The sequence below is a fragment of the Centrocercus urophasianus genome, unplaced genomic scaffold (genome assembly GCF_019232065.1).
Source record: "Centrocercus urophasianus isolate 14NV4802_14NV808 unplaced genomic scaffold, USGS_Curo_1.0 seq_15, whole genome shotgun sequence".
Taxonomy (NCBI): Eukaryota; Metazoa; Chordata; class Aves; order Galliformes; family Phasianidae; genus Centrocercus; species Centrocercus urophasianus.
This window is the reverse complement of record NW_024884697.1, coordinates 6,851,334-6,870,310: the sequence shown is the minus strand read 5'-3', so window position 1 is coordinate 6,870,310 and position 18,977 is coordinate 6,851,334.

Genomic DNA, 18,977 nt, shown 5'->3' with positions numbered 1-18,977 from the left:
ATATAACACAAAGAGACTCAAAAAGAAATTCCATTTCTTCAAGAAAGCACTTAGAGATATTGAGAACTAAAATGAGCAAAAGTTTTTTCCATTTTGCTATGCCTGAAGTCTTGAATTTGCTTAATGGAGTACACTTACAGAAAGAAGAACGAGCAGTTATCTAACTGTTCTAAAGAGATTTGAAATAGTATTCTACTTTCAGAGAAAAGAAATAACCGTATCACTTTCATAAAAGATCAAAAACAGAGAGAAATTTTTGAAGCTTTTCTACTACCTCAGAGGCTATTAAGTCAGGCATACAATTCTGAATATCTTGTGGAATCCCTAATTTGGGAGTATAGAGATAGATGGTATAGATTTGAGATAGAACACCTCAACTCAATCTTAAAAAAAAAAACAAAAAAACAACAATTGTGTTGTTTGCCAGAATGTTATTCGACCAGATTATATGTTTAAAAAAGAAAAGCCTTAGGTTAGTTTTCAAAATGTATATTCACAGTAGAACCAGAGACAAAAGTAGAATCTCCAAGAGTATGGAAAGGCACAGGAAGCAGCAAAGAGTACGTGCAATATAGAGATGGGAGACAGGCAATGTTCTAACATTGCATGGAACATTTAAATCTGCAAGATTCAAACCCACTTTTCAAAAGACTGCAGATAAATGTATTTTACAGAACAGGAAAGCTCAGTATTTGACATAGGGCTGTTTGTAGTACTAACAGCTACTTCAGAGAGGAATACCTCACAGTGGATTTTGTACAAGAAGAGGAACATATTGTGACTGACGGATTGCACTAAACATCAGGGATGACCTTTTTAATTCTAGGTTTAAAATCTGGACAAGTTACTGTGATAGCTGAAGTTATAGTTATAGTTGAGTACATGAAAAGGGAAAATGGGTCATGTGGAACAGAAATAAAATTTAAATTATATCATGGGAAGAACATTTCAACTCTGAATAATCAGAGCTGGGTGTAAAAGTCAACATATATTCAAAAGGTAGATTTACAAGTGCTAACAAATGCAAGATCTGTCTGACATCAGTAACTTGATTCAATTGCTCAGGCAAAGGCTTATAACGTTACCCGAAATTCCTAGCAAGATATAAAACACCTTGTGACGTCTGGCAGGTATAAAATGGGAGATATGGGACATTAATTTTTTTTGGAGTGGCAGTCAGAGCTCAAAATCACACACCAAGCTGTGTTGACTACCTTGCCTATTTTCTACTTGTAGAAACATGATTTTATGCTACCAGCTATCAACAGATGGAAGCCTGCATCACAGAAACCTGAAAATAATTATCTATTGGGAGTAAACATATGTAAGATAGATATCTAAACACATCATTTGCCTAAGGACCAAGAAAAGTTAGTTTTTCTCAGGTGTTTCTCTGGGTCTGACAGATAAAATTGGATGAATAAGGCCAACTGTGCACCTGTGGATTTGTAGCAGAATTTAGCCAAGAAACTAGTTAGCTGACATTTACATGTTAGCTAAAGAACTGCTCTTGGGCCCTCTATGTTTTCCATCATTAAACTGGAGTTGCAACTTTGAAAAAGGGTCTTGTATCTAAAATATTGATCAACGTAAACCTTAGAAACATCCTAATTGTTATCAACATAGTGTTAAAAACAAAGATATTGGAAATGCTTTTAAATAGATTTAATTAAACAGAAAAAAATACAAGGACAGGGAACAACACTTGTGGGAACAATAGCAGATCAAAAGCAGGAGTTAATTTAAAACAACCAAACAGGAGTGCAATTACCCTAATGAGGTTGCTGTTATGAGTCAATTACTAAAGATCTGTAGTTTAACCAGCAACTATTGACAGCAACAAGAAATACAAGAGGATCTGATCATTCAAGTCCTCAACTCATTAGGAACCATGAGATCCTAAAATAGCAATAGACAAGACTGAGCTGTACAGTGCTGCTAATAAAACACTCAGGCTCCTTTAGAAAAATCCAACGTGAAAGAAAGCATCATTATTTGTCCTTTATTCACCATAATGACAATAAGGAATTCTAATGATTTTTTTGTGTGTGCATATACATGTATGTATATACACCTGTATGTTGAAAAGTTTGAGTATACTTATTATAATAGCACTGATTTTTTAATTATAATATTTAGCCATTATTATTTATGTAATTACTGCATTTTCCTTCTGAAGTTGCTTCTTGTTTGAATGCACCATATAGCTCTGAGCATGTCTTTGCTGCTAAGAGCCTCTTCAGTGTCTTTCAACAATTCTAAACAGGATAAGGTTCTGATCATCATTGTTATTAAAACACTCTTATTTACTTAATGATTACTTTATTGGAAGCCTCAAACGACCCTTTAAAATTAACTCATAAAATGCTTCCATTTCTATAATCACTGCATGGATAAGGTGACATTTTGTTAAGGTGTATTTATTGGTAAAAACCATATTGCAAAGGAGTATCAGACCGTGCAATATTTTGCTATGTTTTTAAAATGAGTATAAGCCTTAAACGTGTCTTGATTTTTATGTTTTCAGCATAAAAACTATGCAAAGATAAAAATAACATAAAATTCATAAAAAATTTATTTCACATTAATAAAAATTTAAATTTCTTATATCATAAAATGGTAACTTATCCTTGTAGACCAAGCAAGTAAATACTCTGAAATTTTTAGCATAAAATTTCTGTTTACAACACAGCACAAGACAAAAAAATTTGCAAAGATAAAAGTCTGTCTTTATAAGACTGATGGATGTCATCCACTGGGGTTTGGGGGTGAGGGAGGGGAACAGAGAGAGAGAAAAAAGAGCTTTATTATAATTGTATTCTAGAATTACATTCTTCCCATAAGCTTATCATCAACTTTACATTACATCCCAACCTTTAAGTTAGTGCTATATGTCAGTAATAGGGAAGAAAAAGACAAATGTATGTTGCTGTATAGGCTGGAAGTGTAAATTGGTTGTCATAAGAGAATGATGAGTGAGAGCGTGAAAACAAAGTCCTCTGAAAGCCTGACTCCTTTGAAATGATATAACAATGATATATGATTAACATTATTCAAGTGTGGTTCTCAGAGCAGATACCAGCAGATATCAGTAATATTGCACCAGCTCACAGAAACTGGGACCCTTGCTAATGGCTTCCTGGCAGTCAGGTGAAAGTCCATCACTTCATCCCAGGTAGGATTTCAATCTCTGGAAAGTGTGGGTTCCCACTGCATCTTCTCATAGCAGTTTGGTGGGAGCACAGGTAGAAGGTTAAGAACGTCACAGGTAGCAAGGCAAAGGGATTTTAGGTGGTCAGAGCTCTAGTCATGCTACAGCAGCAGCTGCATACCCTGTTCATATGTACACCTGGGAAGTATTATGCACATGTACCAGGAAAGGATGAGCACTGAGCAGATCTGGTACTTTAAACACACAGGATGAGGCAGACAGCAAAGGACAATTCTATTCAGAAGAAAATTCATTGCAGTGAAATCATTTTCACAGCTTGAAATATTACCTTGCTTGAGTAGTTTCTTTCCCCACAAGTGAAGAAGGTTATAATTTTAATAAGTCCGTTTTTGTCTGCATATGCCTGAGTCTTAGACTTTTAGTCTTTAGTCTCTTTAAGACTCTTAGTCTTTTAGACTGAATGAATTCAAGTTTAGACTGAATGAATTCAAGTTTAGACTGAAATTCAAGTCTATGGGGCCGGATGGCTTGCATCCCAGGGTCCTGAAGGAGCTGGCTGAGGTGGTTGCCGAGCCGCTCTCCATCATATTTGAGAAGTCGTGGCTGTCAGGTGAGGTCCCGGATGACTGGAGGAAGGGTCACGTCACTCCCATATACAAGAAGGGGAGCAGGGAGGACCCGGGGAACTACAGGCCGGTGAGTCTCACCTCCGTGCCTGGGAAGATCATGGAACGGATCCTCCTGGACAACATGCTCGATCACATAAAGAATGAGCATGTGATCCGAGACAGCCAGCACGGCTTCACCAAAGGAAGGTCATGCCTAACTAATCTTGTGGCCTTCTATGATGGAGTGACGGCATTGGTGGACGAAGGGAAGGCGACCGATGTCATTTACCTGGACCTGAGCAAGGCCTTTGACATGGTCCCCCACCACATCCTCATCTCCAAATTGGAGGGAAGTGGATTTGATGGGTGGACGACCCGATGGGTAAGAAACTGGTTGAAAGGCCGTAGACAGAGGGTGGTGGTCAATGGCTCTATGTCCAGGTGGAGGCCGGTAACAAGTGGTGTCCCCCAAGGGTCTGTCTTGGGACCGGTGCTCTTTAACATCTTTATTAATGACATCGATGAGGGAATTGAGTGCACCCTCAGCAAGTTTGCTGACGACACCAAGCTGAGTGGTGCGGTTGATACGGTGGAAGGAAGGGATGCCATTCAGAGGGGCCTCGACAGGCTGGAGGGCTGGGCTCGGGTGAACCTAATGAGGTTCAACACGGCAAAGTGCAAGGTTTTGCATTTGGGCCGGAAGAACCCCAGGCACCCGTACAGGCTGGGAGGAGTGGTCCTTGAGAGCAGCTCGGCAGAGAAGGACCTGGGGGTCCTGATGGACGAGAGACTGAACATGAGCCAGCAGTGCGCTCTGGCAGCTCGAAAGGCAAATGGGATCCTGGGCTCCATCAGGAGAGGGGTGGTCAGCAGGGACAGGGAGGTGATCGTCCCTCTCTACTCGGCTCTTGTGAGGCCCCATCTGGAGTACTGTGTGCAGGTGTGGAGCCCTCAGTACAAGAAAGACATAGAGATTTTGGAAAGGGTCCAGAGGAGGGCGACTAAGATGATCAGGGGGCTGGAGCACCTCCCCTATGAGGACAGGCTGAGGGAGTTGGGCTTGTTCAGCCTGGAGAAGAGAAGGCTGCGGGGTGACCTCATTGCAGCCTATCAATACCTGAAGGGAACCTACACCCACGAGGGGAGTAAACTCTTCAAAAGGGCTGACAACAGCAGGACTAGGGGAAATGGATCGAAGTTGAAGGAGGGAAGATTTAGGTTGGATGTTAGGGGGAAGTTCTATACAAGGAGAGTGGTTAGGCCCTGGAACGGGCTGCCCAGGGAGGTTGTGGATGCCCCGTCCTTGGATGTGTTTAAGGCCAGGTTGGACGGGGTCCTGGGCAACCTGATCTGAATGTGTGTGTTTGGTGGCCCTGCTAGGCAGGGGGGTTGGAACTACATGATCCTTGAGGTCCCTTCCAACCCGGGTGATTCTGTGATTCTGTGATTCTGTGAGTCTTTTGCATGTTGAAAATGAAACATTTCCCTCATTTCCTACAAAATCATTTAAAACAAATGTCTTCTGTCAGAAGCTGGCTTCCCCCAACTTCAGTTAAACTTCAGAATAACTTTCATGCATCAGAGGCTGCACCAAATAGATCAGTCAGTTCTATGTTCTCCACATCAGCTTTGTACTGCCACATACAGCCAACATTGATTCTTCAGGCACTGCAGAGAATTTCACTACATTTTTCAATTTTCTGGCAATTGCACCTTCAACTGAGGGTGAAATTATTATGGCTTTTGCTGTCATCTTGACTTTATTCTAAGCACTTAATGTATCCTGATTTATTCAGTGTTTAAAAAATCCTGTTTAATCATTTTGTTTTGACACTCACAGATTACTTCCCATATGGTATTTATTAAAACAATCCATGCAGCTTTTTTTTTTTTTTTTTTTTTTTTTTTGTATTTTGCATTTTGTATTTTTCTTCTTTTTTTCTAAAAAAAAAACAAAAACCATCTGATTCTGGATTTACATTTTGAAACACAAAAGTCTTGGTGGATTGAAAAATAGCACTCTTCATTGAATGGATTTTCAGCAGTATCAAGGTTTTTATCCATCTGAATGTGCATTTGGTGTTAAAGTCAAATTCAGATGTGAAGTGTAACGACCCCAAAGTAATTATTACAAAATCAAACAAGAGTCTTGTTTAAAAGGGTGTTCATTCATTACTTTACTTGAAAGGAATTAATCACATACAAATTTCCACAGACATAACTAGCAGGAAGAGAATTTATCTCTTGAGATGTTTATTTCTACCATGCTTGACTTCCCAGAGAAAAGTTATCAATCAGTGACCCTAAAATATTTTATCATGTCTGGCAGATCAAACACTTTTTCACCTCCACTGTGCTAAAGCTTAATCATACAATAGCATAAGTGTTTATACATTTGCTCTTCAGTCCTCTATCCAAGAATAGCCCTCAAAGTCTGTTAATGATAATTTCCATGGAAGTGACAAATGGCTGTAATAAGTCTTTATTGAGCAAATTCTCTTCTTGCCCCTACTCTACCCTACTCTAGTAAATCCAAAGCAGACACAAAGACTTACGTCAGTAAGGGACAAACACTTCTGTGTTTGCAGCACTTAATTCAACAAACATTCAGTTGTTCAATTCCTGCTGTTGGTACAGCTCTCTTGTGATTTTGGGCAAACTCTTTAATTTGTCACTGTGACAGCCTATCCTCTGCACAATGATACCACTTCTCACTCTTTTCGTTTACTTAAATCCCAGAGCAACAAGCAGTCCGCTTCCAAAAATGCTGTATAAATCCATAGTGTACAGCTGACACTTGAGCTACATCATGCTGTGTTGGGTCCTAAAACTCTTTTGTATCAACACCACATCTGATAATGTCTCAGTTTTCAGACTAGACTGTAGATGTAGATGTCAGACACCAAGGGACATGGGCTGGTAGCCTTCTTGACCTTGTATACAGCTCTCCAAAACTGGTTACTTTGTTGATTCTCTAGATAACGAAGTACAAGAAACAGCAATATTTTGCACTTCGAAAATAAAACGAAACACATCTGAGACTTTCTGGTCATCTGCCTTCATAGTCGGTAATGGGCGCTGCTCATAAAAGAAGGCTGAAACATCGTATTTCCAAGAGCGTTCTGCAAACGAGCGGGGCGCCGCATTTTTGCATGGTCTTCGCCCAGCAGATGGCGCTGTTGCTTCTCCCGACCTGCTGAGCTCGAGCTGAGCTCAAAGAAGCACTGTGCTGTCACGCCGCTACGCGTCCTTTTCTTGTACTCTCAGTAGTGTCAGGGATCCTTGGCCAAGCTTGCTTCAAGCTGGATTGGTTTCTTCCTCCGGAATACGTTGAAAAATTCCCTGGGTAGCTTCAAAGGGAATTATGTCTGTTTTTTTATTTATTTATTTATTTTTAAACAAAATCAAACACAAAACAAAAAGAAAACATTAACCCACTTGTGTAATATTCTACTTGGAACTTTTTTAAAAATAAAAATTCACACTTAAGAGAGCAATTTCTATTCCTCAGTGAAAGAATGTCTTTGTTATCATTTATATCTTTCAGTGATAAGTGTGATATGAATCACATATCCCAGACATTGATGGGGAATACCATGCAGCTGAAACAATCAGGTCTGGGAGATTCCTAAAATACCTTGATGACAACTTTCTGATACAGGTACAACGGAAGCCAACTAGGAAAGGTACCTTCCAAGATTTGTTGCTTGTGAACAGAGAAGGTCTCAAGCGTGAAGTGGTGATTGTTTGCCATCAGTGATTATGATAATTCAAAATCTTTCAGGATAGGAGGAAAAATGTCACCACAATCTTAACCCTGGATATGGAGAGAGCAGATTTCAGGCTGATCATGGAATTAGTTGGTAAGATCCTCTGATGAAGCGCTTTTGAAGGCACTGAGTTCATCAGCGCTGGTCACTTTTTAAGTACTCCTTCCTGAGAGCACAAAAACAGGTGATTACAAAATGTCAGAAGTCAAGCAGGCAGGGCAAAAGACTGGCTTGGATTCTGAACTAGGATCTTCTAGACCTCAGGCAGAAGAAGAAAGTTTATGGCCTCTGGAAACAAGATCGGCAACGTGGGAAGAATACAGTGTTCTGCTTGCCTTTGTAGGGAGAAAATTTCTGTGGACATTGTCTCATTACTTGGTGAGAATGGTTCATCTTGCAAAAAGGGGCCTAGATAAGTCGAGATGCTTAGTGCCCTCTTTGCCTCTGTCTTCAGTACTTCTAGTGCCCCGGGCTGTAGGATTTGGATAACCAAATCCCAACCAGCAATGAGCTTGTGAAGGATTAGCTGCTACATATAGATGCATATCTGCCCATGGGACTTGACCGGCCTTATCCCAGGATGCTCAGAGAGCTGGCCAGTGCCACTGTGAGATCACTCTCAATTGTTTTTCAGTGGTCTTAGGAATCCAAAGAGGTCCCAGTTGGACTGAATCTGGCAAACATTGTTCCAATTTTCAAAAAGGGCAAGAACGAAGACCCTGGTAATTACAGGCCTGTCAGTCTCACTTAAATGTTTGGTAAAATGATGGGGAAAATTTTACTGGGAGTTACTGAAAACACCTGGAGGACAATGTGGTCGTTGGTTACAGCCAACAGAGGTTCATGAGGAGAAGATCCTGTTTAATTTATTTTATCTCCTGTTATGACAAGTTCTCTTATCTATTTGACCAAATGAAATCAGTTTATGTTATCTTTCTGGATTCTAATAAAGATTTCAGTACTGTTTCTCATAGTATTCTTCTGAACAAAATGTCCAGCATATGGTTAGACAAAAGCATAATGCCATGGGTGAGCAATTGGCCGATGGATCAGGCCCAAAGGATTATAGAAAATGAGGCTACAGTAAACTGGTGGACAGTCAGCAGTGGGGTTCCTCACAACTCTGTTTTAAAGCCAGCTCTCTTTAATGTTTTCATGAATGACTTGGATATAGAACTAGAAAACATTTTGAGTAAGGTTGCAGGTAAAACTAAATGAGGAGGAACTGTTGACTCCATTGAGAGCAGAGAGGCCTTGCAGAAAGGTCTAGGCAAGTTAAAAAGCTGGGCAATCACCAACTGCATGAAGTTTAGCAAGAGCAAGTACCAGATTCTGCATCTGGAAATGGGCAACTCTGGCTATACATACTGACTGTGGGATGACATACTGGAGAGTAGCAATGATGAAAGAGATTTTGGGGTCTTGGTTGACAGCAAGTTGAACATGAGTCAACAATGGGTTCAGTTAGCCAAGAAGGCCAAGCATATCCCGGTACATCACGCACAGCATTTCTAACAGGTCAAGGAAAGTGATTGTCCCACTCTACACTGCCCTGGTGCAGCTTCTCTTTGTGTACTGCGTGCAGTTTTGGGTGCCACAGTGCAAAAGGGACATAAAACTATTAGAATGTCCAAAGGAGGGCTGCAAAGATCATGAAGGGTCTAGAGGAGAAAATGTATGAGGAGCAGCTGAAGTCCCCTGATTTGTTCAGTCTGGAGAAAAGGTGACTAAGGGGAGGCCCCATAGCAGCCTCTGGCTTCCTCAGGAGAGGAAATAGAGAATACAAAGGGCAGGTGCTGATCTTGTCTCTCTAGTGACCAGTGGTAGAACTCAAGGGAATGGCACAAGGCTGCAACAAGGGAGGTTCAGGTTGGATATCAGGAAAACGTTCTTCACCAAAGAGTGACTGGGAACTGGAACAGGCTCCCCAGGGAAGCAATCACAGCCCTAAGCTGCTGGAGTTCAAGAAGTATCTGGACAACACTCTCAGACACATGGTCTGACTATGGATGATGCTGTGTGGAAACAGGAACTGGACTCAGTGATCCTTATGGGTCCCTTCCAATCTAGGATATTCTATGATTCTATGATTCAGTGAGCAAACTTCCCCACGCCTTAAGCACTGCTGAAGGAGGGATCATGCAGAGCAGCTCAAGGGGTGCTAGAAGGCCATTGTTCTCACACTAGGAAATGCTGTATCAGTTTTTTGAACCTGGGATCTTTGGATTTAGTTTGTTCAGGCACCAACACACAAGGTCATCTTTTCAAAGCTGTTTTCCTTTTGTTGATCAGAACACAAAAGCCCAGATCCATGGGACTAAAATTCTGTGATGAAATGTATTTCTTGACAATATTAATAAAAGTACCTGAAATGTCATTTGATGCATACCATACATAAATACTGAGCTGGAATGCTCACACGATCCTCCATTCATCTATTCCAGATAAATATCATCAGTGAAATTCTAATGGAATGTGACAAAATACTTAAGCCAGAAACCTTATGAGACAAATTAAGGCCACTTGACTTTTCCCAAGCTTTGTCATAGCTGCTGAGGTACTTACAGGATCAGAGAAATACTTTATGTTGCTGTTGGGAAATAATGACAAGGTCTATTGAAAATACCTCTACAATTTCTGCTGACCCCAGGTTTCCAAACTGCTTTGCAAGAAAACAGAAATAAAGCCTCTGAAAAGGAAGAAGACTTAAGCAGATACTGAGGAGAATTTGTAATTGTTCTTTAATCTTGCTCTTGTGGTTCCTTCTGATCTGCAGAATCATCTCAAAGTAGAAGAAACAGCTTTATTTTATGAGACAAACCTAAGGATTTATAAGGATTATAAATATAATACTATTGTATTTGAAAAATTTCTTTTGGATACATTTCCTCCACTGTCTTTTCTGTGTTTTGTTTGTTTGTTTGCTTGTTTGTTTGTATTTAAGGTGTACAATAATTCTTTTCCCACATCTAATATTAAATTCAGATCTCTTTTCTGAGGAACATCTATTTTTGTTCAATTTGTTCTACATTAATGAGTCCATTCTTTGGCTTGTTCCAGAGAACTGGAAGAACACTCTTCACCTCCCAACACTGAGGTGATTAAAGCAAATGGGAAGAAAGAATAAAGCATTTTTACTCAGCATTAAATTTTGAAAGGAATGGATTCTCACAGGAGTCAAAAAGCAGAAACTGACTGAAACATAAAAGCCAGCACTGTATGTGCCCGTACCTCATACAGAAGAGGTGGATCAGAAGCATCCAAACAGGAACAGAGACCTCAATTTATCTCTTGTAAAGAAACAGAATCTAGATGAAATTTGACATGAGTTTGAAAGGGTGGTTTGAAGTTAAGCTACACCAAGCTGGGGGGAGAAGAGGGAAATCAAAAACAAAGTGCACACACACACACACACACACACACACAAAACATAGTAACAAATCAGGATATATGTGTGAGAGAACAACATCTACCTGGGAACCTGATACAGTTTGTAAGACTCTTTGTTTACAAACAAATGGAATTTGAAAGGTGAGCTGCAGCAATATATTATGCCAAAACTGCACCTGGAAACAGAACTAAGGACCTCCGAAGAGCAAAAGTCTTTCATCAGTACCTCTAAAACTGTTATTTATGAAATAATAAGAAAAAAATATATTAGTATCAATGATAACAAGTATGATTAATTAAAGCAAAAAAGAGAAGAGAGAAATTTGTGGGTAATGAGGTTTTCATGGATTTTACAAAGGATACACATAGGATGTACATTTAAACTGATCATTCCTGTACATTAAAAAAAAGAAGAAAAAGAAAAAGATAACATATAGTTAAAAAAAAACAAGCAGCTATGGGTTTGTAATAGAATCATAGAATCTTCCGACCTGTAGTCAGAGGCATTATTCAGTTATCTAGTAATTAACTGCATTCTGCTGAGCTCTTCGCTTGATACCAGGAACAATTTTTTTGCTTATCCTCCACTGACTTTTCTTTAGCAACAAGATTCTTTATCAGTCCCAAGTGCATTTCTCCAAGGTGTAGGCAGATGTAATTACAGGCTATACAATTAAAAAGGGATTGCACTTAAGTCCCTATAATGTAACCGTTTCTTATTCTGATCCTGCTTTATAGAACTGCAGAGATGTAACTTCATTCTAATCCACATCTCTAAACCAATCTGTAGTATGTCAGAGATGTATGTTTTTTCACCATGACATTCTTAACTAATGAGATTGCAAAAACTGCTTTTTCTTGAGGAGTCTTTCATGATAGTCTTTCATGAGATACTTTCCTTTAAGTCACCTATTGGAATTCCTATTTTTCTCTGATTAAACTGTCATTTAAGCCAGCTGTTTGTCTACACATTTGTTATGGTCTACAGAAGTCAAAAGGAGTCTGTCCATTGATTTAAAGAGGCTTTAAACCAGAATTTGTAATGGCCAAATCTTAATCCCACTGAACATAAGCCCCTACAGCCCCTCTGATTTCAGTAAGCCAGAATTCTGCCTCAGATACACAGCAGCAAGATGAAAAGTTTAGCAACTACCATAGAGATTTAAATAGAATAGAGGAAACTGAATCACTGTTTTTTCTTCTTTATGTACAGGAGAAATCACTGAGCAAAACTAATTTTGGAAACTATTCAGGACTATTCAAAAAACAAGCTTATATAGAAAACCAGTGTATGGAAGAGGAGACTTACATTAGGGTTTACACTTACAAATTAGTGAAAATGACATTATAACAAAATTAAATGAAATCTTGTATCAAAAAGTCAAAATAGTATAAGCTTTTCTTTGTATATACTGATTGCCATAATTTCACAGTGCTTGAAATACATGATCCCAAGACCACTATGGGGCTGACATGATGAAATATTTACATTACTCATCTATAGGAAATTTGATGGCTGAATTATTAGAACTGATTCTGATTTGCTCTGTTATCCCAAGGGTTCCCAGATGGAAACAATGTAAACCTCCATATAGCATTTCAGAGGAGCTCTCCGAACACACTTCCATGACCAGAGGCAATCCCTTTCTTCCCTTCATGCCCTACCAGCTAGCATAACCTTTTCTCCATATCTAGATTTTATTTCAGTTGTACCTAGTCTTACCTACTCTTTATCTCTGCCTGAGAAAGTGTGAGGCATACTTACCCACAACAATGATGTAGTAATGCTAAATCCAGCCATGTAGTATCACCCATAGTACAAAAGAAGATGATTTTGAACATTTTAGCTCCTGCTTCCTGCTGTCAACCTGAGATGAAATTCAGCCAATTAACCTCAGTTTGGACAATGAAAATGTGTCCCTTGAAAACCCACACTAAGAAAAATTGTGTGTATTTTACTATTCTGTTACTATTCGTTTACTGTTCAAAGCAAACAATATATTCACTTTAGAACATTAACAGAAATGCTATATTTCTGGACATACATCACATACATATTCCCTTCACAGGACAGGAAGAAATGACTTTAAACTAAAGGAGAGGAGATTTAGATCTGATGTCAGGGCAAGTTTTTCACAGAGAGGGTGGTGAGGCACTGGCACAGGCTGACCAGAGAGGTAATGGATGCCCCCCTCCTGTAAGCGTTCAAGGCCAGGTTGGATGGGGCCAAGGGCAACCTGATCTAATGCTTGATTTAATGGCTGGCAACAATGCCTGCAGCAGGCTTTTGAAACATGATGATTTTGAGGCTTCTTCCAACCCAAGCCATTCTATGATTCTATACTTTATATAGTCACGTATGTAGAAAGTTAAACTGCACCTATTTATACCACAGCTGAGTTTAGGACATTTTATGTTCGAAACACCAGCAACAGAACAGCAGCAACAACAACAAAAGTATGCAATTTGAAAAAAATGTAGGTATGAACATGAACATCTGCAGAACACAGGTACAGCAGTAGTGGCCTTCAATGTAAGTGTTAAAAACTGAATTGCTTCTGTGCTCTTAAAGCAGATATTGTGTGGTATTTGTTGCATTAAAGCTGTAATATCATGAAATAATAGTTTGCCAGTGTGCTTACTAAGTAAAATCAACTCTTAGAGGGCTGCTACCAGCAATGGATTCTGGGGCATAAGATACAAGGAAATGTATTTCTCTTTGAATTATTTATCATAATCATAAACACACACACCATAAAAGACACAAGGGCTTTTTAAAGGAGAAAAAAATGTAATTAAAAAAAATAAATCTTTGTAAAATGTGATATTCAGAGCCATTTACAGTATGCTCCCTAAAGCTCATTGTTAAACTGCGGACATCCAGAGTCTGTGTGTTTGTTGAAAGTGCTGTTATCCAAAGACACAACAGTATAATTACTCTGAGTCATTGTGAGCAACTTTGGTTGCTCATTAGACACAAAAAATTGAAGTGCGTAACATAACATATATTTAGGAAAGAGATGCACATGGATATGAGCAGGTAAATCACTGTTAACGAAATGATCACAATTAATAACAAACACTTGATAGCAAAAAAAAAAAAAAAAAAAAAAAAAAGACAGGTTTACAATAATGTTATTGCTGAGGATACTTGCCCGGTACAATAATAATGGACATATACATAAAGAAGAAAATTCTCAGCAGCACTCGCTGCATTATACAGATTCTGTCTGCACTAATATATGCCACATGATTCCTATCACTGAAAATCTACTGTCGAGCAAAGCAGAGCTTCTAATCAGCTAAGGAAGGGCAAGACTTTCATGTAATTCTTGCATATAATCCACCTGTTTTCTTTTTCCTACTGAGAACATAATGTGGCTTCCCCTTGGCTGTTGATCAGTACCAAAAGTACATGATAGCACACACCCACAATGTCTTAGCTTTGACTTCTCTGACTGCATCAAGATAAGCACAAGCATTCAGACACAAACTGAATTCTTCACATGGAGCCTTCAGACCACTTATTCAATGATTTTCTGCAGGATGTGAATATGTGCATATATTTTAGGGCATCATACATCTCTTATCTCACATGTAGACATGAATTCCTCACAACCCAGTCCACAATAGAAATGCTGACTGTCAGAAGATATCTCAAAATTTGTGTCTGCATGACAAGATATTTCTCCTTCTCCAGGAAATCACATCATGACCACATCGTGAATAACATTTTTGATCCTTATTTGCTTTATTTTCTTTGTAAACTCCAGATTGCGTGTTATATTTTGTTATTTGAAAAAACAAAACAAAACAAAACAAAACAAAAAAAACCCACACAACTTTCTTCAAAGTTTTAAAATTTATTTTAAATGTATCTGTCCAAAACCATAAAAGAAAGAAAACAATTAAAGCTCTCTGTAAAAGGGAAGAGATTTAAGCAATAAATCACTTTGATTAGAAAGCTAAGGGAAAAGACCTTTCCTGCCTATTTACATTTCCCTAAAAATAAGTCTTCAGATTTGAAAGAAACTTTGCCATTATATATGCCTGGCAACTACAGCACATCAAAGAAGACATATTTATACTCCCTTCTGAATTTCTTTTTGCAGTCCCTGACTATCTTATACTGCAAACAGTTATAACTCAGCAGTTATTCCCTAATAGCTCCTAGCAATTGCCTTTTTGACAATGCTGCTATCTATGGAACAGGACAGGTTTATAACAGATGGTAGTCTCTGCCCTCAGTCTGACTTTTAAGTTCATAGTGGCATCACCTCATGTTGACTCCCAGTCTGCTTATCACAGAGCAAAAATACATGCTCATTTCTCTTCAGTGATACCACAGAAGCTGAATTCAGCCTGTTGTAGTATACAAAATGGAGATACATTTCCAGAATTCAAAACTTTTTGCTGGCTTTGAAAAATTAGATGTCAAACTCTCAACCCCTTGTGTTTGGCTTGTTTCTTGTTTATCTCTGTGAACTGCAGAGCCTCCTTTCATTCTAGCTGAGCAAAACACCAGATTATGTGTTGCATCTGTTGGAGTACAGAAGACTTTTGTGTTTTGAAGCACTTTTAATTCTCTTTGAGCTCACCAGTTTTGGATGAATTTAACTATGTCCAGTAAGGGTTTAAGGAAGCAAGAAAGCTCTGCATGTGTTTGATGCACAATTAATCATTCCCTGCAGAATGCATCAGATGAACAACAAAAACAGTTCTTAGAATTCATCTCTGCAGAAAGGAGTGCACAGAAAGGACAGACTGAAAGAATTTGCACTATGGCCCTATGAGCTTGATGTGCAGAGTAAGTTGTCAATCACTGCAGCTGTCAGTTAAGCAAAATAGAGAGAAGGGACAGGTAAACCTCAAATTTTGAGGATTAGAATTACACACTCTAAATGGATGTAAGTCTGTATTGAACTAGGATAAATTGGAGAAGAAAATGAAAAGTGTAATTGAAAATAGAGAATGTATTAGGTTTAAATAACTCATTATTTTTCCATTGCTAACAGTCATGTTAATCTCCAGATATGTGCAGTTTTTGTATTCTCTGCTGAGTTACTAAAATTAGAACTGCATTGAAAGCTTCCACCTCAAGACGCTCATACTGACATTGTTCATAAAAGCTGGAGCTATCAAGTTGAGAGAGTGCAAAGGACAAATAAAATGCTTGCACTTTTCATCTTTTCATGGCTTTTTAAAGAGCAGCTACATTTTCAGGAACTGTAAAATCAAGGGAAGATCACGACAAGCAGGCTATATATTGAGTTGATAAAATATTTGTAACATATTAGCTTTATGACTCTTAGGAACCTAGGAATTGTCATACTGGGCCATGTGAATATTTTCTCTCATCCAGTAAAAAATTTCAGGTGTCTCAAGGAGAGATAATAGAAAGCTCACAAGATAATTCCTTGTTAATGTTGCCTGATGATGCCATATATCCATCCCACATAATTCTTATTATTTACATGAATGTCCAGATGTTTTTTGAACCCTGATATTTTTGACAATTTTTTTTTAATTTGCATGGGCTTGCTGATCACTGTGAGGAGAATATAAAAACCATTTGAAAAATCGAATTTCCTTTGCTTTTAACTTGAAATCTTCTGCTTCTTGAATCGTAATATAGAGTAATGGTAGGGAAAAATCTGCAAATGGGGTGAACCTGAATGTAAAGCACCAAAACAGAATTTTATATACCTTGTACTCATGAAGTGTTTTAGGGCAAGTATTTAAATTCTTCTGTGACTTTATTTTCCACATGTTCATGTGGCTACCCATATTTGTGTACTAACTCCTTTATTCTGATGCAGTAATTACTTAAGAATACTTTTGATCCTTCTCATAGATTTTCCATATTTAATTTTTGCATTATTCTCTGCCTCTTATAGAGTAGTATCTCTTATAGAGATAAACAATTTTTTTTTTAGTTAAGGTTTCGCTAACATACTGTTTGTCTCTGGAGTAAACAATATCACTAACTTAAGGAAATCAGAATTAAAAATAGTGCAAATTTCTTGAGATCTTCCCACAGAGGAGCCCACTAATAAAATCCAAGTGACACCTGACCTGTTGTGCATCTAATACATTTTACAAATCTGTTACCTGAATATTTCAGTGGATGCCTTGATTTCACAAGCAGAGACCACACAGCACTTTGTATACAGTCACTTCCTTCTATTCATGGGTGTGTAGGTCATTCTCATATTCCAGTCCTTCCTCCAGAATAAAAAAAGTTCATACAACTTTCACCTTTTCTTATTATAACTATTCTTTTCTAGAGGACTAGACTTTCTACTCTTTCAGCAAGGTATACTTGAACTCGATATCCTGAACAATTGTTCCTCTTAGTTTCCTCTAGTGGAAGCTATGTAGCACTGTGCATTGTGTTATGGACAACTTGTCTCCTGTGAGACTGTGCTTTGTTTGCCTGGGCTGTCAAAACTCTGGAAAAGTAAATCCTCAGCCAGGATCATCCATCAAACAGATTTTTCCTTTGTTTTGGCATTCTAAGGTTGTTAACGCTTGTGGCACCTAAGAGGCCTGTCTGTTATCATTCCTTCATGAAATAAGCATTTTCTGTTTATGCTTTAGTCTTTATAAATCCAATTAAAACACTTCTAATAATAATATATTGCTCTGATTCATAGTAAACAACACAAAAACTTATGTTGTTGTGATGTTTGATTGTTGTTTTGTTTTTTCTCCCCCAATGGAAAGAGTTTCAACAAAAGAAATATCTGCCAGAGCTGGGCTAGCAAATCATGCTTGAAGTGAAATCATCCAGAAACTGAGTCAAGAAGATTTATTTTACCTTGGGCAGAGTCTCCAACTGGAGAATACAGTTATTTGCAGAATCTTCTAGGCATAATAACATGTAAGGAGTCACAAAAACAGGGCTGCTCTATGAGGAAGATGACCCAGGATCTGTGGGTGCCTACCACATGAACATTTTGATCAACAATCCACAATCCTGTTATATCTGAGCAGAGCAGGGTTGGTGACAGCAACAAGTCTACAGAAGTCCAGTGAGCATCTGATGCAGTCAAAGGAAGGTCAGGCCAGACGAAAATCCAGCCAACAAACAAGGGCTAAGAGTACAAGTTGACCATTGCTTCTGGGCCATGGGTAGAGGATATGTAGGTCCAAGATGAGATTGCTAAGGGCAGTTAATATCTATCCCTGCACTCAGCCCTGGAGACTAGTTTCCCATATGCTTAGTGGGGACACCCCAGCTCAAACCAATCTGATTGCACACCTAGGAGTGAAGATAGTGGGCCAAACACCTTGATTTGTCTTTTAGTATCAACTCTCAGCTGCATACACCATGTGGAGTATAATTAATAGGATAGCTAGGTAGAGTGGATGAACCGTAGAAAGTTTCAGCTAGATTTGTACTCTAAAAGAGCTCAGGTAGTATATAATGACTGCAATAAAGATCATGCTGCCCTTTGGGGGTAACTGCTGTTATGCTTGGGCACAGCTATACATACAAAGAAATGAACTACTTGCCTAAAGTGCAAAGCAAATCACAAATTATTTCATTATTACTTGGGGAAAGGATTTCAATTAAATTAATTGCTCTGTTTGCAGTTTATTTTGGTTAGTTCAAGCTTAAATTAAAAGGAAAGACTACACAACTGAAAAGGAGCAAAAATGCTTTAGAATACATGGAATACAAATGCCTATAAAACTCATAGTAGGGACTAGCCTCAGTGGAATTCACCCTTTCTCTGTCTAAAAGTGAGGGCTCTTTTTTCTGCAAATGTGAGTGTATTTATGGTTTGGGATGCAGTCCTGATTAATTCACTAATACAGAGGACAAAATCAAATGCTTTTAACTATTGTCAATTTGGAATCACATTGTTCCCACATCAATGCTCTAATTTTTTGTAAGGTCTTCCAGACACAGTGGATTTTGTTTAGGATTGATTTCTCCACACGCTTGTAAGAATTTAAGCAGCAAGCCCATGTCTTGCAATTTCTATCTTAAGATCTTTCATAGTTTCATGGTTTAATACATCTTCTTCA